At 57.0% G+C, this 22,394-nt stretch overlaps 9 non-coding genes across 9 annotated transcripts; all 9 read left to right on the top strand.

Moving 5' to 3' along the window:
* The first annotated feature begins 602 nt into the window (after positions 1–602).
* On the top strand, positions 603–696 carry LOC148118164 (small nucleolar RNA SNORD116). The gene has a single exon (XR_015736487.1). It is a non-coding gene; the product is annotated as a small nucleolar RNA SNORD116 (small nucleolar RNA).
* Positions 697–3,176: 2,480 nt separating this feature from the next.
* On the top strand, positions 3,177–3,270 carry LOC148118163 (small nucleolar RNA SNORD116). Its single transcript, XR_015736486.1, has one exon. It is a non-coding gene; the product is annotated as a small nucleolar RNA SNORD116 (small nucleolar RNA).
* A 2,469-nt stretch (positions 3,271–5,739) lies between these two features.
* LOC148118162 (small nucleolar RNA SNORD116) lies at positions 5,740–5,833 on the top strand. The gene has a single exon (XR_015736485.1). It is a non-coding gene; the product is annotated as a small nucleolar RNA SNORD116 (small nucleolar RNA).
* Positions 5,834–8,308: 2,475 nt separating this feature from the next.
* Positions 8,309–8,402, top strand: LOC148118161 (small nucleolar RNA SNORD116). Its single transcript, XR_015736484.1, has one exon. It is a non-coding gene; the product is annotated as a small nucleolar RNA SNORD116 (small nucleolar RNA).
* Positions 8,403–10,872: 2,470 nt separating this feature from the next.
* On the top strand, positions 10,873–10,966 carry LOC148118160 (small nucleolar RNA SNORD116). Its single transcript, XR_015736483.1, has one exon. It is a non-coding gene; the product is annotated as a small nucleolar RNA SNORD116 (small nucleolar RNA).
* A 2,470-nt stretch (positions 10,967–13,436) lies between these two features.
* LOC148118159 (small nucleolar RNA SNORD116) lies at positions 13,437–13,530 on the top strand. Its single transcript, XR_015736482.1, has one exon. It is a non-coding gene; the product is annotated as a small nucleolar RNA SNORD116 (small nucleolar RNA).
* A 2,507-nt stretch (positions 13,531–16,037) lies between these two features.
* Positions 16,038–16,131, top strand: LOC148118158 (small nucleolar RNA SNORD116). The gene has a single exon (XR_015736481.1). It is a non-coding gene; the product is annotated as a small nucleolar RNA SNORD116 (small nucleolar RNA).
* Positions 16,132–18,611: 2,480 nt separating this feature from the next.
* LOC148118157 (small nucleolar RNA SNORD116) lies at positions 18,612–18,705 on the top strand. The gene has a single exon (XR_015736480.1). It is a non-coding gene; the product is annotated as a small nucleolar RNA SNORD116 (small nucleolar RNA).
* A 2,480-nt stretch (positions 18,706–21,185) lies between these two features.
* Positions 21,186–21,279, top strand: LOC148118156 (small nucleolar RNA SNORD116). The gene has a single exon (XR_015736479.1). It is a non-coding gene; the product is annotated as a small nucleolar RNA SNORD116 (small nucleolar RNA).
* Positions 21,280–22,394: the final 1,115 nt, after the last annotated feature.

Here is a 22,394-nt window from a genome sequence, read left to right as displayed (position 1 = left end):
GTTTGCTGTCACTCATCTGGCAAACCGTGCTGGAGGGTTTGGGCAGAGCAGGGGTGCTGGCAGAACACTGGTGGCCCGATCATCCCAGGGAGACCAAGGGGCCCAAGCCCCGCCAGAGCCAGTAGCATGACTCCCACTGTAACGGGGTCACGTGCTTTTATGTCTTCACAGTGTGGCATCTGTGGCACGCATGGCCGAAGGGCAGAGGGAATGGCCCAGCCTCCCATCCCGTGCCTACCGGTGAAGGCTGCAGTCCCAGCCGCCCGCAGTGACGTTGGTTGTCGTTGGTGACTTGCACGAGAAGGCCAGAGGACCAAGGTCAAGGTAAGGACCATGACCTGCACGCACCTGCACACGATTGTCGGGTCTTGGTGGTGCTGCGAGGGCTGCCCATTCGTGCATCCAGACCTGTCTGCACCCGAAGCAGACTTAGGTCCTCAAGGTGCTCCTGCCTTCCATACAGGGACCCACTGCAAGCTCCCTTTCCCAGATGGGGCACGTCTGGGCAGTTCTCGCACTCCCCAGTACCCACCCTGGCCGCAGAGGAGACCTACCTCAGAAAGTCTCTGTGCCAGGCCCCTCCAGACCCCTCCAGCGTGCTTGGATCGATGATGATTCCCAGTCAATCATTCCTTGGAAAAGCTGAACAAAATGAGTGAAAACTCAGTACCGCCGCTCTCATCGAGACTGAGGTCCTGCACCTTGGGTCACCCAGGTCCTCTGGGAGTAGGATCTGGGCACGCACACCACTCCCCTGCTCCTGCCCTCCTCCAGCACTGGCCTGACTCCCTCTTGATGGCCTGGGTCTTTCACGCTTCTGCTAGCACTCGTGGCCATGGTGAAGGCAGAATATTTGAGGCTAGCCGGGAATCTTGAACTGCTCTTGCCTCCTTGAGAACCTCAGAGGGAGAGGCTAGGTGCGGGGGCTCCTAGCAGAGCCCAACCAAACAATGGCAGTCTGTGCAGCTGAAGCAGGTGGAAGAGGGACCCCTCCACTTTTCCCAGCTCTCTGGGAAAGTTCAGGCCCTGGGGGGAGACCTCAGAAGGAGCTTGGACGTCAAGTCTGTGACAGGCCCGCAGAGAAGCAGCTCAGAGGGTCTCTGAGGTCCAGGGTGCTGCTGCAGTGGGAAAGTGACCTGGGCCATGTGGCTCCTTGAGCCCTGGCCGGCCAGGGCTCTCGTGGTGGTTGAAATCCCACGGGGAGCGTGATAGAAGGAGACACAGAGAGCTTCTGTGACTGAGAAGCCGCAAGGTAGTCAGGGAGGGTCCCCAAGTCTACTAGGGCAAGACCCAAAACTTTTTGAGTGAGATGATTGTAGACTTAGCGACCGAACCCCACCGAAACCCGTCCCAGATTTCCACCTAGCTGTGTGTCTCCGGACGTGGGGCTCCGGCAAGAAGTCACTGGCAGAAATAGGAGACATTTCTCACACCTTCCTGAAGGAGGTATGCATAGCTGTGCAGAAATTGGCCTTCGCGTGGCCTTTGGTGGGGTGGGATTTACCCCGACACTAAGGTCGCACATGCATGACTCCTGATGGAGGGCCAATTTGTGAAGGTCCTTTGGTCCCATCCCTGGAACTAGGGGTCCTGTCTTGGCTCGAGGCAATCTCAACGCCAGGAAGGTCCAGATTTGTGTTTAGCGTTCCTCAGCAGGGTGCTGTTCTTTTAGGAGGTGCTGTTTGGGGTTAGCTTTGACTCCCATAAAAAAAATTGCAATTGGGCTGCCAGCTTGTAGCTCGAGCAAGGCTGGCTGGAGACCCCTGCTCTTGAGCAGAGGCATCTGCCAATCAAAGCCACTTTATCTTGCAGAGTTGCATTCCAGGGAATCAGAAGGCTTGAGTCTTGCAAGTGGTCTTGGGAGATGTCAGGCTCCCCTGGTTACCCTTGCGGTCCCACCTGAGGTTGGATTTCTTGAGACAGTGCTGAGGCTTGCAGTCCTACTTTGTGGTTTCGTGAACAGGGCTTCTCTTGAGGAGAGACTGTCAGAGAGCGGCAACCAGTCAGAGCCCTCCTTATCCGGAGAAGGAGACAGAGACAGAGACAGAGACAGAGACGGTGATGGAGATGGAGATGGAGAAAGAGAGAGATGAAGAGACATGGCCAGCGTGCGAGGCAGAGAGTTCCAAAGAAGGTCTTGTCTTGTTGGTCTGCAAGGCATCTCTGGTCGTGGAGGCCTGTGGGGAAGGAAGGCTTAGTGCAGTTTGATCTCAGGCCGTGTGCATTAGCAAGACAGAGGTTTGCAGCTTCCAGTAGGTTGTCAGAGCTGGTCATGGACTAGGAGGCGTGGTTGGCTCAGTGAACGTGGCCAAAGAGATCTGAGTCCTAGGGCCTGAGCTTTAGACCGCTTGGTGTGAGAGCTCTTGGTAGTGACCCCAGGGAGGGCCGCGGTTTCCCAGCTGCCTTGATTCAGAGCTGCTTGTAGGATTTTGGGGAAGAGTGTGCTTGCTGGTGTTGTAGTAGCTGGATGTGCTGCGCGGGCAGAGATTTGTGGATTGGCTGCAGAGAGGGCCAAAGCTCCCCTTCAAGGCCACGGAGGGGGCCGGGGTCAGGTCAAGGCCTGAGATGTCAAGAGTTTGCTGTCACTCATCTGGCAAACCGTGCTGGAGGGTTTGGGCAGAGCAGGGGTGCTGGCAGAACACTGGTGGCCCGATCATCCCAGGGAGACCAAGGGGCCCAAGCCCCGCCAGAGCCACTAGCATGACTCCCACTGTAACGGGGTCACGTGCTTTTATGTCTTCACAGTGTGGCATCTGTGGCACGCATGGCCGAAGGGCAGAGGGAATGGCCCAGCCTCCCATCCCGTGCCTACCGGTGAAGGCTGCAGTCCCAGCTGCCCGCAGTGACGTTGGTTGTCGTTGGTGACTTGCACGTGAAGGCCAGAGGACCAAGGTCAAGGTAAGGACCATGACCTGCACGCACCTGCACACGATTGTCGGGTCTTGGTGGTGCTGCGAGGGCTGCCCATTCGTGCATCCAGACCTGTCTGCACCCGAAGCAGACTTAGGTCCTCAAGGTGCTCCTGCCTTCCATACAGGAACCCACTGCAAGCTCCCTTTCCCAGATGGGGCACGTCTGGGCAGTTCTCGCACTCCCCAGTACCCACCCTGGCCGCAGAGGAGACCTACCTCAGAAAGTCTCTGTGCCAGGCCCCTCCAGACCCCTCCAGCGTGCTTGGATCGATGATGATTCCCAGTCAATCATTCCTTGGAAAAGCTGAACAAAATGAGTGAAAACTCAGTACCGCCGCTCTCATCGAGACTGAGGTCCTGCACCTTGGGTCACCCAGGTCCTCTGGGAGTAGGATCTGGGCAGGCACACCACTCCCCTGCTCCTGCCCTCCTCCAGCACTGGCCTGACTCCCTCTTGATGGCCTGGGTCTTTCACGCTTCTGCTAGCACTCGTGGCCATGGTGAAGGCAGAATATTTGAGGCTAGCCGGGAATCTTGAACTGCTCTTGCCTCCTTGAGAACCTCAGAGGGAGAGGCTAGGTGCGGGGGCTCCTAGCAGAGCCCAACCAAACAATGGCAGTCTGTGCAGCTGAAGCAGGTGGAAGAGGGACCCCTCCACTTTTCCCAGCTCTCTGGGAAAGTTCAGGCCCTGGGGGGAGACCTCAGAAGGAGCTTGGACGTCAAGTCTGTGACAGGCCCGCAGAGAAGCAGCTCAGAGGGTCTCTGAGGTCCAGGGTGCTGCTGCAGTGGGAAAGTGACCTGGGCCATGTGGCTCCTTGAGCCCTGGCCGGCCAGGGCTCTCGTGGTGGTTGAAATCCCACGGGGAGCGTGATAGAAGGAGACACAGAGAGCTTCTGTGGCTGAGTAGCCGCAAGGTAGTCAGGGAGGGTCCCCAAGTCTACTAGGGCAAGACCCAAAACTTTTTGAGTGAGATGATTGTAGACTTAGCGACCGAACCCCACCGAAACCCGTCCCAGATTTCCACCTAGCTGTGTGTCTCCGGACCTGGGGCTCCGGCAAGAAGTCACTGGCAGAAATAGGAGACATTTCTCACACCTTCCTGAAGGAGGTGTGCATAGCTGTGCAGAAATTGGCCTTCGCGTGGCCTTTGGTGGGGTGGGATTTACCCCGACACTAAGGTCGCACATGCATGACTCCTGGTGGAGGGCCAATTTGTGAAGGTCCTTTGGTCCCATCCCTGGAACTAGGGGTCCTGTCTTGGCTCGAGGCAATCTCAACGCCAGGAAGGTCCAGATTTGTGTTTAGCGTTCCTCAGCAGGGTGCTGTTCTTTTAGGAGGTGCTGTTTGGGGTTAGCTTTGACTCCCATAAAAAAAATTGCAATTGGGCTGCCAGCTTGTAGCTCGAGCAAGGCTGGCTGGAGACCCCTGCTCTTGAGCAGAGGCATCTGCCAATCAAAGCCACTTTATCTTGCAGAGTTGCATTCCAGGGAATCAGAAGGCTTGAGTCTTGCAAGTGGTCTTGGGAGATGTCAGGCTCCCCTGGTTACCCTTGCGGACCCACCTGAGGTTGGATTTCTTGAGACAGTGCTGAGGCTTGCAGTCCTACTTTGTGGTTTCGTGAACAGGGCTTCTCTTGAGGAGAGACTGTCAGAGAGCGGCAACCAGTCAGAGCCCTCCTTATCCGGAGAAGGAGACAGAGACAGAGACAGAGACAGAGACGGTGATGGAGATGGAGATGGAGAAAGAGAGAGATGAAGAGACATGGCCAGCGTGCGAGGCAGAGAGTTCCAAAGAAGGTCTTGTCTTGTTGGTCTGCAAGGCATCTCTGGTCGTGGAGGCCTGTGGAGAAGGAAGGCTTAGTGCAGTTTGATCACAGGCCGTGTGCATTAGCAAGACAGAGGTTTGCAGCTTCCAGTAGGTTGTCAGAGCTGGTCATGGACTAGGAGGCGTGGTTGGCTCAGTGAACGTGGCCAAAGAGATCTGAGTCCTAGGGCCTGAGCTGGAGACCGCTTGGTGTGAGAGCTCTTGGTAGTGACCCCAGGGAGGGCCGCGGTTTCCCGGCTGCCTTGATTCAGAGCTGCTTGTAGGATTTTGGGGAAGAGTGTGCTTGCTGGTGTTGTAGTAGCTGGATGTGCTGGGCGGGCAGAGATTTGTGGATTGGCTGCAGAGTGGGCCAAAGCTCCCCTTCAAGGCCACGGAGGGGGCCGGGGTCAGGTCAAGGCCTGAGATGTCAAGAGTTTGCTGTCACTCATCTGGCAAACCGTGCTGGAGGGTTTGGGCAGAGCAGGGGTGCTGGCAGAACACTGGTGGCCCGATCATCCCAGGGAGACCAAGGGGCCCAAGCCCCGCCAGAGCCAGTAGCATGACTCCCACTGTAACGGGGTCACGTGCTTTTATGTCTTCACAGTGTGGCATCTGTGGCACGCATGGCCGAAGGGCAGAGGGAATGGCCCAGCCTCCCATCCCGTGCCTACCGGTGAAGGCTGGAGTCCCAGCCGCCCGCAGTGACGTTGGTTGTCGTTGGTGACTTGCACGAGAAGGCCAGAGGACCAAGGTCAAGGTAAGGACCATGACCTGCAGGCACCTGCACACGATTGTCGGGTCTTGGTGGTGCTGCGAGGGCTGCCCATTCGTGCATCCTGACCTGTCTGCACCCGAAGCAGACGTAGGTCCTCAAGGTGCTCCTGCCTTCCATACAGGGACCCACTGCAAGCTCCCTTTCCCAGATGGGCACGTCTGGGCAGTTCTCGCACTCCCCAGTACCCACCCTGGCCGCAGAGGAGACCTACCTCAGAAAGTCTCTGTGCCAGGCCCCTCCAGCGTGCTTGGATCGATGATGATTCCCAGTCAATCATTCCTTGGAAAAGCTGAACAAAATGAGTGAAAACTCAGTACCGCCGCTCTCATCGAGACTGAGGTCCTGCACCTTGGGTCACCCAGGTCCTCTGGGAGTAGGATCTGGGCAGGCACACCACTCCCCTGCTCCTGCCCTCCTCCAGCACTGGCCTGACTCCCTCTTGATGGCCTGGGTCTTTCACGCTTCTGCTAGCACTCGTGGCCATGGTGAAGGCAGAATATTTGAGGCTAGCCGGGAATCTTGAACTGCTCTTGCCTCCTTGAGAACCTCAGAGGGAGAGGCTAGGTGCGGGGGCTCCTAGCAGAGCCCAACCAAACAATGGCAGTCTGTGCAGCTGAAGCAGGTGGAAGAGGGACCCCTCCACTTTTCCCAGCTCTCTGGGAAAGTTCAGGCCCTGGGGGGAGACCTCAGAAGGAGCTTGGACGTCAAGTCTGTGACAGGCCCGCAGAGAAGCAGCTCAGAGGGTCTCTGAGGTCCAGGGTGCTGCTGCAGTGGGAAAGTGACCTGGGCCATGTGGCTCCTTGAGCCCTGGCCGGCCAGGGCTCTCGTGGTGGTTGAAATCCCACGGGGAGCGTGATAGAAGGAGACACAGAGAGCTTCTGTGGCTGAGTAGCCGCAAGGTAGTCAGGGAGGGTCCCCAAGTCTACTAGGGCAAGACCCAAAACTTTTTGAGTGAGATGATTGTAGACTTAACGACCGAACCCCACCGAAACCCGTCCCAGATTTCCACCTAGCTGTGTGTCTCCGGACCTGGGGCTCCGGCAAGAAGTCACTGGCAGAAATAGGAGACATTTCTCACACCTTCCTGAAGGAGGTGTGCATAGCTGTGCAGAAATTGGCCTTCGCGTGGCCTTTGGTGGGGTGGGATTTACCCCGACACTAAGGTCGCACATGCATGACTCCTGGTGGAGGGCCAATTTGTGAAGGTCCTTTGGTCCCATCCCTGGAACTAGGGGTCCTGTCTGGCTCGAGGCAATCTCAACTCCAGGTAGGTCCAGATTTGTGTTTAGCGTTCCTCAGCAGGGTGCTGTTCTTTTAGGAGGTGCTGTTTGGGGTTAGCTTTGACTCCCATAAAAAAAATTGCAATTGGGCTGCCAGCTTGTAGCTCGAGCAAGGCTGGCTGGAGACCCCTGCTCTTGAGCAGAGGCATCTGCCAATCAAAGCCACTTTATCTTGCAGAGTTGCATTCCAGGGAATCAGAAGGCTTGAGTCTTGCAAGTGGTCTTGGGAGATGTCAGGCTCCCCTGGTTACCCTTGCGGTCCCACCTGAGGTTGGATTTCTTGAGACAGTGCTGAGGCTTGCAGTCCTACTTTGTGGTTTCGTGAACAGGGCTTCTCTTGAGGAGAGACTGTCAGAGAGCGGCAACCAGTCAGAGCCCTCCTTATCCGGAGAAGGAGACAGAGACAGAGACAGAGACAGAGACAGAGACGGAGACGGTGATGGAGATGGAGAAAGAGAGAGATGAAGAGACATGGCCAGCGTGCGAGGCAGAGAGTTCCAAAGAAGGTCTTGTCTTGTTGGTCTGCAAGGCATCTCTGGTCGTGGAGGCCTGTGGAGAAGGAAGGCTTAGTGCAGTTTGATCACAGGCCGTGTGCATTAGCAAGACAGAGGTTTGCAGCTTCCAGTAGGTTGTCAGAGCTGGTCATGGACTAGGAGGCGTGGTTGGCTCAGTGAACGTGGCCAAAGAGATCTGAGTCCTAGGGCCTGAGCTGGAGACCGCTTGGTGTGAGAGCTCTTGGTAGTGACCCCAGGGAGGGCCGCGGTTTCCCGGCTGCCTTGATTCAGAGCTGCTTCTAGGATTTTGGGGAAGAGTGTGCTTGCTGGTGTTGTAGTAGCTGGATGTGCTGGGCGGGCAGAGATTTGTGGATTGGCTGCAGAGAGGGCCAAAGCTCCCCTTCAAGGCCACGGAGGGGGCCGGGGTCAGGTCAAGGCCTGAGATGTCAAGAGTTTGCTGTCACTCATCTGGCAAACCGTGCTGGAGGGTTTGGGCAGAGCAGGGGTGCTGGCAGAACACTGGTGGCCCGATCATCCCAGGGAGACCAAGGGGCCCAAGCCCCGCCAGAGCCAGTAGCATGACTCCCAATGTAATGGGGTCACGTGCTTTTATGTCTTCACAGTGTGGCATCTGTGGCACGCATGGCCGAAGGGCAGAGGGAATGGCCCAGCCTCCCATCCCGTGCCTACCGGTGAAGGCTGCAGTCCCAGCCGCCCGCAGTGACGTTGGTTGTCGTTGGTGACTTGCACGAGAAGGCCAGAGGACCAAGGTCAAGGTAAGGACCATGACCTGCAGGCACCTGCACACGATTGTCGGGTCTTGGTGGTGCTGCGAGGGCTGCCCATTCGTGCATCCTGACCTGTCTGCACCCGAAGCAGACGTAGGTCCTCAAGGTGATCCTGCCTTCCATACAGGGACCCACTGCAAGCTCCCTTTCCCAGATGGGGCACGTCTGGGCAGTTCTCGCACTCCCCAGTACCCACCCTGGCCGCAGAGGAGACCTACCTCAGAAAGTCTCTGTGCCAGGCCCCTCCAGCGTGCTTGGATCGATGATGATTCCCAGTCAATCATTCCTTGGAAAAGCTGAACAAAATGAGTGAAAACTCAGTACCGCCGCTCTCATCGAGACTGAGGTCCTGCACCTTGGGTCACCCAGGTCCTCTGGGAGTAGGATCTGGGCAGGCCCACCACTCCCCTGCTCCTGCCCTCCTCCAGCACTGGCCTGACTCCCTCTTGATGGCCTGGGTCTTTCATGCTTCTGCTAGCACTCGTGGCCATGGTGAAGGCAGAATATTTGAGGCTAGCCGGGAATCTTGAACTGCTCTTGCCTCCTTGAGAACCTCAGAGGGAGAGGCTAGGTGCGGGGGCTCCTAGCAGAGCCCAACCAAACAATGGCAGTCTGTGCAGCTGAAGCAGGTGGAAGAGGGACCCCTCCACTTTTCCCAGCTCTCTGGGAAAGTTCAGGCCCTGGGGGGAGACCTCAGAAGGAGCTTGGACGTCAAGTCTGTGACAGGCCCGCAGAGAAGCAGCTCAGAGGGTCTCTGAGGTCCAGGGTGCTGCTGCAGTGGGAAAGTGACCTGGGCCATGTGGCTCCTTGAGCCCTGGCCGGCCAGGGCTCTCGTGGTGGTTGAAATCCCACGGGGAGCGTGATAGAAGGAGACACAGAGAGCTTCTGTGGCTGAGTAGCCGCAAGGTAGTCAGGGAGGGTCCCCAAGTCTACTAGGGCAAGACCCAAAACTTTTTGAGTGAGATGATTGTAGACTTAGCGACCGAACCCCACCGAAACCCGTCCCAGATTTCCACCTAGCTGTGTGTCTCCGGACCTGGGGCTCCGGCAAGAAGTCACTGGCAGAAATAGGAGACATTTCTCACACCTTCCTGAAGGAGGTGTGCATAGCTGTGCAGAAATTGGCCTTCGCGTGGCCTTTGGTGGGGTGGGATTTACCCCGACACTAAGGTCGCACATGCATGACTCCTGGTGGAGGGCCAATTTGTGAAGGTCCTTTGGTCCCATCCCTGGAACTAGGGGTCCTGTCTTGGCTCGAGGCAATCTCAACTCCAGGAAGGTCCAGATTTGTGTTTAGCGTTCCTCAGCAGGGTGCTGTTCTTTTAGGAGGTGCTGTTTGGGGTTAGCTTTGACTCCCATAAAAAAAATTGCAATTGGGCTGCCAGCTTGTAGCTCGAGCAAGGCTGGCTGGAGACCCCTGCTCTTGAGCAGAGGCATCTGCCAATCAAAGCCACTTTATCTTGCAGAGTTGCATTCCAGGGAATCAGAAGGCTTGAGTCTTGCAAGTGGTCTTGGGAGATGTCAGGCTCCCCTGGTTACCCTTGCGGTCCCACCTGAGGTTGGATTTCTTGAGACAGTGCTGAGGCTTGCAGTCCTACTTTGTGGTTTCGTGAACAGGGCTTCTCTTGAGGAGAGACTGTCAGAGAGCGGCAACCAGTCAGAGCCCTCCTTATCCGGAGAAGGAGACAGAGACAGAGACAGAGACAGAGACGGTGATGGAGATGGAGATGGAGAAAGAGAGAGATGAAGAGACATGGCCAGCGTGCGAGGCAGAGAGTTCCAAAGAAGGTCTTGTCTTGTTGGTCTGCAAGGCATCTCTGGTCGTGGAGGCCTGTGGGGAAGGAAGGCTTAGTGCAGTTTGATCTCAGGCCGTGTGCATTAGCAAGACAGAGGTTTGCAGCTTCCAGTAGGTTGTCAGAGCTGGTCATGGACTAGGAGGCGTGGTTGGTTCAGTGAACGTGGCCAAAGAGATCTGAGTCCTAGGGCCTGAGCTGGAGACCGCTTGGTGTGAGAGCTCTTGGTAGTGACCCCAGGGAGGGCCGCGGTTTCCCGGCTGCCTTGATTCAGAGCTGCTTGTAGGATTTTGGGGACGAGTGTGCTTGCTGGTGTTGTAGTAGCTGGATGTGCTGGGCGGGCAGAGATTTGTGGATTGGCTGCAGAGAGGGCCAAAGGTCCCCTTCAAGGCCACGGAGGGGTCCGGGGTCAGGTCAAGGCCTGAGACGTCAAGAGTTTGCTGTCACTCATCTGGCAAACCGTGCTGGAGGGTTTGGGCAGAGCAGGGGTGCTGGCAGAACACTGGTGGCCCGATCATCCCAGGGAGACCAAGGGGCCCAAGCCCCGCCAGAGCCAGTAGCATGACTCCCACTGTAACGGGGTCACGTGCTTTTATGTCTTCACAGTGTGGCATCTGTGGCACGCATGGCCGAAGGGCAGAGGGAATGGCCCAGCCTCCCATCCCGTGCCTACCGGTGAAGGCTGCAGTCCCAGCCGCCCGCAGTGACGTTGGTTGTCGTTGGTGACTTGCACGAGAAGGCCAGAGGACCAAGGTCAAGGTAAGGACCATGACCTGCACGCACCTGCACACGATTGTCGGGTCTTGGTGGTGCTGCGAGGGCTGCCCATTCGTGCATCCTGACCTGTCTGCACCCGAAGCAGACTTAGGTCCTCAAGGTGCTCCTGCCTTCCATACAGGGACCCACTGCAAGCTCCCTTTTCCAGATGGGGCACGTCTGGGCAGTTCTCGCACTCCCCAGTACCCACCCTGGCCGCAGAGGAGACCTACCTCAGAAAGTCTCTGTGCCAGGCCCCTCCAGCGTGCTTGGATCGATGATGATTCCCAGTCAATCATTCCTTGGAAAAGCTGAACAAAATGAGTGAAAACTCAGTACCGCCGCTCTCATCGAGACTGAGGTCCTGCACCTTGGGTCACCCAGGTCCTCTGGGAGTAGGATCTGGGCAGGCCCACCACTCCCCTGCTCCTGCCCTCCTCCAGCACTGGCCTGACTCCCTCTTGATGGCCTGGGTCTTTCACGCTTCTGCTAGCACTCGTGGCCATGGTGAAGGCAGAATATTTGAGGCTAGCCGGGAATCTTGAACTGCTCTTGCCTCCTTGAGAACCTCAGAGGGAGAGGCTAGGTGCGGGGGCTCCTAGCAGAGCCCAACCAAACAATGGCAGTCTGTGCAGCTGAAGCAGGTGGAAGAGGGACCCCTCCACTTTTCCCAGCTCTCTGGGAAAGTTCAGGCCCTGGGGGGAGACCTCAGAAGGAGCTTGGACGTCAAGTCTGTGACAGGCCCGCAGAGAAGCAGCTCAGAGGGTCTCTGAGGTCCAGGGTGCTGCTGCAGTGGGAAAGTGACCTGGGCCATGTGGCTCCTTGAGCCCTGGCCGGCCAGGGCTCTCGTGGTGGTTGAAATCCCACGGGGAGCGTGATAGAAGGAGACACAGAGAGCTTCTGTGGCTGAGTAGCCGCAAGGTAGTCAGGGAGGGTCCCCAAGTCTACTAGGGCAAGACCCAAAACTTTTTGAGTGAGATGATTGTAGACTTAGCGACCGAACCCCACCGAAACCCGTCCCAGATTTCCACCTAGCTGTGTGTCTCCGGACCTGGGGCTCCGGCAAGAAGTCACTGGCAGAAATAGGAGACATTTCTCACACCTTCCTGAAGGAGGTGTGCATAGCTGTGCAGAAATTGGCCTTCGCGTGGCCTTTGGTGGGGTGGGATTTACCCCGACACTAAGGTCGCACATGCATGACTCCTGGTGGAGGGCCAATTTGTGAAGGTCCTTTGGTCCCATCCCTGGAACTAGGGGTCCTGTCTTGGCTCGAGGCAATCTCAACGCCAGGAAGGTCCAGATTTGTGTTTAGCATTCCTCAGCAGGGTGCTGTTCTTTTAGGAGGTGCTGTTTGGGGTTAGCTTTGACTCCCATAAAAAAAATTGCAATTGGGCTGCCAGCTTGTAGCTCGAGCAAGGCTGGCTGGAGACCCCTGCTCTTGAGCAGAGGCATCTGCCAATCAAAGCCACTTTATCTTGCAGAGTTGCATTCCAGGGAATCAGAAGGCTTGAGTCTTGCAAGTGTTCTTGGGAGATGTCAGGCTCCCCTGGTTACCCTTGCGGTCCCACCTGAGGTTGGATGTCTTGAGACAGTGCTGAGGCTTGCAGTCCTACTTTGTGGTTTCGTGAACAGGGCTTCTCTTGAGGAGAGACTGTCAGAGAGCGGCAACCAGTCAGAGCCCTCCTTATCCGGAGAAGGAGACAGAGACAGAGACAGAGACAGAGACGGTGATGGAGATGGAGATGGAGAAAGAGAGAGATGAAGAGACATGGCCAGCGTGCGAGGCAGAGAGTTCCAAAGAAGGTCTTGTCTTGTTGGTCTGCAAGGCATCTCTGGTCGTGGAGGCCTGTGGGGAAGGAAGGCTTAGTGCAGTTTGATCTCAGGCCGTGTGCATTAGCAAGACAGAGGTTTGCAGCTTCCAGTAGGTTGTCAGAGCTGGTCATGGACTAGGAGGCGTGGTTGGTTCAGTGAACGTGGCCAAAGAGATCTGAGTCCTAGGGCCTGAGCTGGAGACCCCTTGGTGTGAGAGCTCTTGGTAGTGACCCCAGGGAGGGCCGCGGTTTCCCGGCTGCCTTGATTCAGAGCTGCTTGTAGGATTTTGGGGAAGAGTGTGCTTGCTGGTGTTGTAGTAGCTGGATGTGCTGGGCGGGCAGAGATTTGTGGATTGGCTGCAGAGAGGGCCAAAGCTCCCCTTCAAGGCCACGGAGGGGGCCGGGGTCAGGTCAAGGCCTGAGACGTCAAGAGTTTGCTGTCACTCATCTGGCAAACCGTGCTGGAGGGTTTGGGCAGAGCAGGGGTGCTGGCAGAACACTGGTGGCCCGATCATCCCAGGGAGACCAAGGGGCCCAAGCCCCGCCAGAGCCAGTAGCATGACTCCCACTGTAACGGGGGCACGTGCTTTTATGTCTTCACAGTGTGGCATCTGTGGCACGCATGGCCGAAGGGCAGAGGGAATGGCCCAGCCTCCCATCCCGTGCCTACCGGTGAAGGCTGCAGTCCCAGCCGCCCGCAGTGACGTTGGTTGTCGTTGGTGACTTGCACGAGAAGGCCAGAGGACCAAGGTCAAGGTAAGGACCATGACCTGCACGCACCTGCACACGATTGTCGGGTCTTGGTGGTGCTGCGAGGGCTGCCCATTCGTGCATCCAGACCTGTCTGCACCCGAAGCAGACTTAGGTCCTCAAGGTGCTCCTGCCTTCCATACAGGGACCCACTGCAAGCTCCCTTTCCCAGATGGGGCACGTCTGGGCAGTTCTCGCACTCCCCAGTACCCACCCTGGCCGCAGAGGAGACCTATCTCAGAAAGTCTCTGTGCCAGGCCCCTCCAGCGTGCTTGGATCGATGATGATTCCCAGTCAATCATTCCTTGGAAAAGCTGAACAAAATGAGTGAAAACTCAGTACCGCCGCTCTCATCGAGACTGAGGTCCTGCACCTTGGGTCACCCAGGTCCTCTGGGAGTAGGATCTGGGCACGCACACCACTCCCCTGCTCCTGCCCTCCTCCAGCACTGGCCTGACTCCCTCTTGATGGCCTGGGTCTTTCACGCTTCTGCTAGCACTCGTGGCCATGGTGAAGGCAGAATATTTGAGGCTAGCCGGGAATCTTGAACTGCTCTTGCCTCCTTGAGAACCTCAGAGGGAGAGGCTAGGTGCGGGGGCTCCTAGCAGAGCCCAACCAAACAATGGCAGTCTGTGCAGCTGAAGCAGGTGGAAGAGGGACCCCTCCACTTTTCCCAGCTCTCTGGGAAAGTTCAGGCCCTGGGGGGAGACCTCAGAAGGAGCTTGGACGTCAAGTCTGTGACAGGCCCGCAGAGAAGCAGCTCAGAGGGTCTCTGAGGTCCAGGGTGCTGCTGCAGTGGGAAAGTGACCTGGGCCATGTGGCTCCTTGAGCCCTGGCCGGCCATGTGGCTCCTTGAGCCCTGGCCGGCCAGGGCTCTCGTGGTGGTTGAAATCCCACGGGGAGCGTGATAGAAGGAGACACAGAGAGCTTCTGTGGCTGAGTAGCCGCAAGGTAGTCAGGGAGGGTCCCCAAGTCTACTAGGGCAAGACCCAATACTTTTTGAGTGAGATAATTGTAGACTTAGCAACCGAACCCCACCGAAACCCGTCCCAGATTTCCACCTAGCTGTGTGTCTCCGGACCTGGGGCTCCGGCAAGAAGTCACTGGCAGAAATAGGAGACATTTCTCACACCTTCCTGAAGGAGGTGTGCATAGCTGTGCAGAAATTGGCCTTCGCGTGGCCTTTGGTGGGGTGGGATTTACCCCGACACTAAGGTCGCACATGCATGACTCCTGGTGGAGGGCCAATTTGTGAAGGTCCTTTGGTCCCATCCCTGGAACTAGGGGTCCTGTCTTGGCTCGAGGCAATCTCAACGCCAGGAAGGTTCAGATTTGTGTTTAGCGTTCCTCAGCAGGGTGCTGTTCTTTTAGGAGGTGCTGTTTGGGGTTAGCTTTGACTCCCATAAAAAAAATTGCAATTGTGCTGCCAGCTTGTAGCTCGAGCAAGGCTGGCTGGAGACCCCTGCTCTTGAGCAGAGGCATCTGCCAATCAAAGCCACTTTATCTTGCAGAGTTGCATTCCAGGGAATCAGAAGGCTTGAGTCTTGCAAGTGTTCTTGGGAGATGTCAGGCTCCCCTGGTTACCCTTGCGGTCCCACCTGAGGTTGGATTTCTTGAGACAGTGCTGAGGCTTGCAGTCCTACTTTGTGGTTTCGTGAACAGGGCTTCTCTTGAGGAGAGACTGTCAGAGAGCGGCAACCAGTCAGAGCCCTCCTTATCCGGAGAAGGAGACAGAGACAGAGACAGAGACAGAGACGGTGATGGAGATGGAGATGGAGAAAGAGAGAGATGAAGAGACATGGCCAGCGTGCGAGGCAGAGAGTTCCAAAGAAGGTCTTGTCTTGTTGGTCTGCAAGGCATCTCTGGTCGTGGAGGCCTGTGGGGAAGGAAGGCTTAGTGCAGTTTGATCTCAGGCCGTGTGCATTAGCAAGACAGAGGTTTGCAGCTTCCAGTAGGTTGTCAGAGCTGGTCATGGACTAGGAGGCGTGGTTGGCTCAGTGAACGTGGCCAAAGAGATCTGAGTCCTAGGGCCTGAGCTGGAGACCGCTTGGTGTGAGAGCTCTTGGTAGTGACCCCAGGGAGGGCCGCGGTTTCCCGGCTGCCTTGATTCAGAGCTGCTTCTAGGATTTTGGGGAAGAGTGTGCTTGCTGGTGTTGTAGTAGCTGGATGTGCTGGGCGGGCAGAGATTTGTGGATTGGCTGCAGAGAGGGCCAAAGCTCCCCTTCAAGGCCACGGAGGGGGCCGGGGTCAGGTCAAGGCCTGAGACGTCAAGAGTTTGCTGTCACTCAACTGGCAAACCGTGCTGGAGGGTTTGGGCAGAGCAGGGGTGCTGGCAGAACACTGGTGGCCCGATCATCCCAGGGAGACCAAGGGGCCCAAGCCCCGCCAGAGCCAGTAGCATGACTCCCACTGTAACGGGGTCACGTGCTTTTATGTCTTCACAGTGTGGCATCTGTGGCACGCATGGCCGAAGGGCAGAGGGAATGGCCCAGCCTCCCATCCCGTGCCTACCGGTGAAGGCTGCAGTCCCAGCCGCCCGCAGTGACGTTGGTTGTCGTTGGTGACTTGCACGAGAAGGCCAGAGGACCAAGGTCAAGGTAAGGACCATGACCTGCACGCACCTGCACACGATTGTCGGGTCTTGGTGGTGCTGCGAGGGCTGCCCATTCGTGCATCCAGACCTGTCTGCACCCGAAGCAGACTTAGGTCCTCAAGGTGCTCCTGCCTTCCATACAGGGACCCACTGCAAGCTCCCTTTCCCAGATGGGGCACGTCTGGGCAGTTCTCGCACTCCCCAGTACCCACCCTGGCCGCAGAGGAGACCTATCTCAGAAAGTCTCTGTGCCAGGCCCCTCCAGACCCCTCCAGCGTGCTTGGATCGATGATGATTCCCAGTCAATCATTCCTTGGAAAAGCTGAACAAAATGAGTGAAAACTCAGTACCGCCGCTCTCATCGAGACTGAGGTCCTGCACCTTGGGTCACCCAGGTCCTCTGGGAGTAGGATCTGGGCACGCACACCACTCCCCTGCTCCTGCCCTCCTCCAGCACTGGCCTGACTCCCTCTTGATGGCCTGGGTCTTTCACGCTTCTGCTAGCACTCGTGGCCATGGTGAAGGCAGAATATTTGAGGCTAGCCGGGAATCTTGAACTGCTCTTGCCTCCTTGAGAACCTCAGAGGGAGAGGCTAGGTGCGGGGGCTCCTAGCAGAGCCCAACCAAACAATGGCAGTCTGTGCAGCTGAAGCAGGTGGAAGAGGGACCCCTCCACTTTTCCCAGCTCTCTGGGAAAGTTCAGGCCCTGGGGGGAGACCTCAGAAGGAGCTTGGACGTCAAGTCTGTGACAGGCCCGCAGAGAAGCAGCTCAGAGGGTCTCTGAGGTCCAGGGTGCTGCTGCAGTGGGAAAGTGACCTGGGCCATGTGGCTCCTTGAGCCCTGGCCGGCCAGGGCTCTCGTGGTGGTTGAAATCCCACGGGGAGCGTGATAGAAGGAGACACAGAGAGCTTCTGTGACTGAGTAGCCGCAAGGTAGTCAGGGAGGGTCACCAAGTCTACTAGGGCAAGACCCAAAACTTTTTGAGTGAGATGATTGTAGACTTAGCGACCGAACCCCACCGAAACCCGTCCCAGATTTCCACCTAGCTGTGTGTCTCCGGACCTGGGGCTCCGGCAAGAAGTCACTGGCAGAAATAGGAGACATTTCTCACACCTTCCTGAAGGAGGTGTGCATAGCTGTGCAGAAATTGGCCTTCGCGTGGCCTTTGGTGGGGTGGGATTTACCCCGACACTAAGGTCGCACATGCATGACTCCTGGTGGAGGGCCAATTTGTGAAGGTCCTTTGGTCCCATCCCTGGAACTAGGGGTCCTGTCTTGGCTCGAGGCAATCTCAACTCCAGGAAGGTTCAGATTTGTGTTTAGCGTTCCTCAGCAGGGTGCTGTTCTTTTAGGAGGTGCTGTTTGGGGTTAGCTTTGACTCCCATAAAAAAAATTGCAATTGGGCTGCCAGCTTGTAGCTCGAGCAAGGCTGGCTGGAGACCCCTGCTCTTGAGCAGAGGCATCTGCCAATCAAAGCCACTTTATCTTGCAGAGTTGCATTCCAGGGAATCAGAAGGCTTGAGTCTTGCAAGTGGTCTTGGGAGATGTCAGGCTCCCCTGGTTACCCTTGCGGTCCCACCTGAGGTTGGATTTCTTGAGACAGTGCTGAGGCTTGCAGTCCTACTTTGTGGTTTCGTGAACAGGGCTTCTCTTGAGGAGAGACTGTCAGAGAGCGGCAACCAGTCAGAGCCCTCCTTATCCGGAGAAGGAGACAGAGACAGAGACAGAGACAGAGACGGTGATGGAGATGAAGATGGAGAAAGAGAGAGATGAAGAGACATGGCCAGCGTGCGAGGCAGAGAGTTCCAAAGAAGGTCTTGTCTTGTTGGTCTGCAAGGCATCTCTGGTCGTGGAGGCCTGTGGGGAAGGAAGGCTTAGTGCAGTTTGATCTCAGGCCGTGTGCATTAGCAAGACAGAGGTTTGCAGCTTCCAGTAGGTTGTCAGAGCTGGTCATGGACTAGGAGGCGTGGTTGGCTCAGTGAACGTGGCCAAAGAGATCTGAGTCCTAGGGCCTGAGCTGGAGACCGCTTGGTGTGAGAGCTCTTGGTAGTGACCCCAGGGAGGGCCGCGGTTTCCCGGCTGCCTTGATTCAGAGCTGCTTGTAGGATTTTGGGGAAGAGTGTGCTTACTGGTGTTGTAGTAGCTGGATGTGCTGGGCGGGCAGAGATTTGTGGATTGGCTGCAGAGAGGGCCAAAGCTCCCCTTCAAGGCCACGGAGGGGGCCGGGGTCAGGTCAAGGCCTGAGACGTCAAGAGTTTGCTGTCACTCATCTGGCAAACCGTGCTGGAGGGTTTGGGCAGAGCAGGGGTGCTGGCAGAACACTGGTGGCCCGATCATCCCAGGGAGACCAAGGGGCCCAAGCCCCGCCAGAGCCAGTAGCATGACTCCCACTGTAACGGGGTCACGTGCTTTTATGTCTTCACAGTGTGGCATCTGTGGCACGCATGGCCGAAGGGCAGAGGGAATGGCCCAGCCTCCCATCCCGTGCCTACCGGTGAAGGCTGCAGTCCTAGCCGCCCGCAGTGACGTTGGTTGTCGTTGGTGACTTGCACGAGAAGGCCAGAGGACCAAGGTCAAGGTAAGGACCATGACCTGCACGCACCTGCACACGATTGTCGGGTCTTGGTGGTGCTGCGAGGGCTGCCCATTCGTGCATCCAGACCTGTCTGCACCCGAAGCAGACTTAGGTCCTCAAGGTGCTCCTGCCTTCCATACAGGGACCCACTGCAAGCTCCCTTTCCCAGATGGGGCACGTCTGGGCAGTTCTCGCACTCCCCAGTACCCACCCTGGCCGCAGAGGAGACCTACCCCAGAAAGTCTCTGTGCCAGGCCCATCCAGACCCCTCCAGCGTGCTTGGATCGATGATGATTCCCAGTCAATCATTCCTTGGAAAAGCTGAACAAAATGAGTGAAAACTCAGTACCGCCGCTCTCATCGAGACTGAGGTCCTGCACCTTGGGTCACCCAGGTCCTCTGGGAGTAGGATCTGGGCAGGCACACCACTCCCCTGCTCCTGCCCTCCTCCAGCACTGGCCTGACTCCCTCTTGATGGCCTGGGTCTTTCACGCTTCTGCTAGCACTCGTGGCCATGGTGAAGGCAGAATATTTGAGGCTAGCCGGGAATCTTGAACTGCTCTTGCCTCCTTGAGAACCTCAGAGGGAGAGGCTAGGTGCGGGGGCTCCTAGCAGAGCCCAACCAAACAATGGCAGTCTGTGCAGCTGAAGCAGGTGGAAGAGGGACCCCTCCACTTTTCCCAGCTCTCTGGGAAAGTTCAGGCCCTGGGGGGAGACCTCAGAAGGAGCTTGGACGTCAAGTCTGTGACAGGCCCGCAGAGAAGCAGCTCAGAGGGTCTCTGAGGTCCAGGGTGCTGCTGCAGTGGGAAAGTGACCTGGGCCATGTGGCTCCTTGAGCCCTGGCCGGCCAGGGCTCTCGTGGTGGTTGAAATCCCACGGGGAGCGTGATAGAAGGAGACACAGAGAGCTTCTGTGGCTGAGTAGCCGCAAGGTAGTCAGGGAGGGTCCCCAAGTCTACTAGGGCAAGACCCAAAACTTTTTGAGTGAGATGATTGTAGACTTAGCGACCGAACCCCACCGAAACCCGTCCCAGATTTCCACCTAGCTGTGTGTCTCCGGACCTGGGGCTCCGGCAAGAAGTCACTGGCAGAAATAGGAGACATTTCTCACACCTTCCTGAAGGAGGTGTGCATAGCTGTGCAGAAATTGGCCTTCGCGTGGCCTTTGGTGGGGTGGGATTTACCCCGACACTAAGGTCGCACATGCATGACTCCTGGTGGAGGGCCAATTTGTGAAGGTCCTTTGGTCCCATCCCTGGAACTAGGGGTCCTGTCTTGGCTCGAGGCAATCTCAACGCCAGGAAGGTCCAGATTTGTGTTTAGCGTTCCTCAGCAGGGTGCTGTTGTTTTAGGAGGTGCTGTTTGGGGTTAGCTTTGACTCCCATAAAAAAAATTGCAATTGGGCTGCCAGCTTGTAGCTCGAGCAAGGCTGGCTGGAGACCCCTGCTCTTGAGCAGAGGCATCTGCCAATCAAAGCCACTTTATCTTGCAGAGTTGCATTCCAGGGAATCAGAAGGCTTGAGTCTTGCAAGTGGTCTTGGGAGATGTCAGGCTCCCCTGGTTACCCTTGCGGTCCCACCTGAGGTTGGATTTCTTGAGACAGTGCTGAGGCTTGCAGTCCTACTTTGTGGTTTCGTGAACAGGGCTTCTCTTGAGGAGAGACTGTCAGAGAGCGGCAACCAGTCAGAGCCCTCCTTATCCGGAGAAGGAGACAGAGACAGAGACAGAGACAGAGACGGTGATGGAGATGGAGATGGAGAAAGAGAGAGATGAAGAGACATGGCCAGCGTGCGAGGCAGAGAGTTCCAAAGAAGGTCTTGTCTTGTTGGTCTGCAAGGCATCTCTGGTCGTGGAGGCCTGTGGGGAAGGAAGGCTTAGTGCAGTTTGATCTCAGGCCGTGTGCATTAGCAAGACAGAGGTTTGCAGCTTCCAGTAGGTTGTCAGAGCTGGTCATGGACTAGGAGGCGTGGTTGGCTCAGTGAACGTGGCCAAAGAGATCTGAGTCCTAGGGCCTGAGCTGGAGACCGCTTGGTGTGAGAGCTCTTGGTAGTGACCCCAGGGAGGGCCGCGGTTTCCCGGCTGCCTTGATTCAGAGCTGCTTCTAGGATTTTGGGGAAGAGTGTGCTTGCTGGTGTTGTAGTAGCTGGATGTGCTGGGCGGGCAGAGATTTGTGGATTGGCTGCAGAGAGGGCCAAAGCTCCCCTTCAAGGCCACGGAGGGGGCCGGGGTCAGGTCAAGGCCTGAGACGTCAAGAGTTTGCTGTCACTCAACTGGCAAACCGTGCTGGAGGGTTTGGGCAGAGCAGGGGTGCTGGCAGAACACTGGTGGCCCGATCATCCCAGGGAGACCAAGGGGCCCAAGCCCCGCCAGAGCCAGTAGCATGACTCCCACTGTAACGGGGTCACGTGCTTTTATGTCTTCACAGTGTGGCATCTGTGGCACGCATGGCCAAAGGGCAGAGGGAATGGCCCAGCCTCCCATCCCGTGCCTACCGGTGAAGGCTGCAGTCCCAGCCACCCGCAGTGACGTTGGTTGTCGTTGGTGCCTTGCACGAGAAGGCCAGAGGACCAAGGTCAAGGTAAGGACCATGACCTGCACGCACCTGCACACGATTGTCGGGTCTTGGTGGTGCTGCGAGGGCTGCCCATTCGTGCATCCAGACCTGTCTGCACCCGAAGCAGACTTAGGTCCTCAAGGTGCTCGTGCCTTCCATACAGGGACCCACTGCAAGCTCCCTTTCCCAGATGGGGCACGTCTGGGCAGTTCTCGCACTCCCCAGTACCCACCCTGGCCGCAGAGGAGACCTACCTCAGAAAGTCTCTGTGCCAGGCCCCTCCAGACCCCTCCAGCGTGCTTGGATCGATGATGATTCCCAGTCAATCATTCCTTGGAAAAGCTGAACAAAATGAGTGAAAACTCAGTACCGCCGCTCTCATCGAGACTGAGGTCCTGCACCTTGGGTCACCCAGGTCCTCTGGGAGTAGGATCTGGGCACGCACACCACTCCCCTGCTCCTGCCCTCCTCCAGCACTGGCCTGACTCCCTCTTGATGGCCTGGGTCTTTCACGCTTCTGCTAGCACTCGTGGCCATGGTGAAGGCAGAATATTTGAGGCTAGCCGGGAATCTTGAACTGCTCTTGCCTCCTTGAGAACCTCAGAGGGAGAGGCTAGGTGCAGGGGCTCCTAGCAGAGCCCAACCAAACAATGGCAGTCTGTGCAGCTGAAGCAGGTGGAAGAGGGACCCCTCCACTTTTCCCAGCTCTCTGGGAAAGTTCAGGCCCTGGGGGGAGACCTCAGAAGGAGCTTGGACGTCAAGTCTGTGACAGGCCCACAGAGAAGCAGCTCAGAGGGTCTCTGAGGTCCAGGGTGCTGCTGCAGTGGGAAAGTGACCTGGGCCATGTGGCTCCTTGAGCCCTGGCCGGCCAGGGCTCTCGTGGTGGTTGAAATCCCACGGGGAGCGTGATAGAAGGAGACACAGAGAGCTTCTGTGGCTGAGTAGCCGCAAGGTAGTCAGGGAGGGTCCCCAAGTCTACTAGGGCAAGACCCAAAACTTTTTGAGTGAGATGATTGTAGACTTAGCGACCGAACCCCACCGAAACCCGTCCCAGATTTCCACCTAGCTGTGTGTCTCCGGACCTGGGGCTCCGGCAAGAAGTCACTGGCAGAAATAGGAGACATTTCTCACACCTTCCTGAAGGAGGTGTGCATAGCTGTGCAGAAATTGGCCTTCGCGTGGCCTTTGGTGGGGTGGGATTTACCCCGACACTAAGGTCGCACATGCATGACTCCTGGTGGAGGGCCAATTTGTGAAGGTCCTTTGGTCCCATCCCTGGAACTAGGGGTCCTGTCTTGGCTCGAGGCAATCTCAACGCCAGGAAGGTCCAGATTTGTGTTTAGCGTTCCTCAGCAGGGTGCTGTTGTTTTAGGAGGTGCTGTTTGGGGTTAGCTTTGACTCCCATAAAAAAAATTGCAATTGGGCTGCCAGCTTGTAGCTCGAGCAAGGCTGGCTGGAGACCCCTGCTCTTGAGCAGAGGCATCTGCCAATCAAAGCCACTTTATCTTGCA

The sequence above is a fragment of the Myodes glareolus genome, chromosome 24, assembly GCF_982192425.1.
Source record: "Myodes glareolus chromosome 24, mMyoGla1.1, whole genome shotgun sequence".
Classification (NCBI taxonomy): domain Eukaryota; kingdom Metazoa; phylum Chordata; class Mammalia; order Rodentia; family Cricetidae; genus Myodes; species Myodes glareolus.
This window is presented reverse-complemented; position numbering and strand designations above follow the sequence as displayed.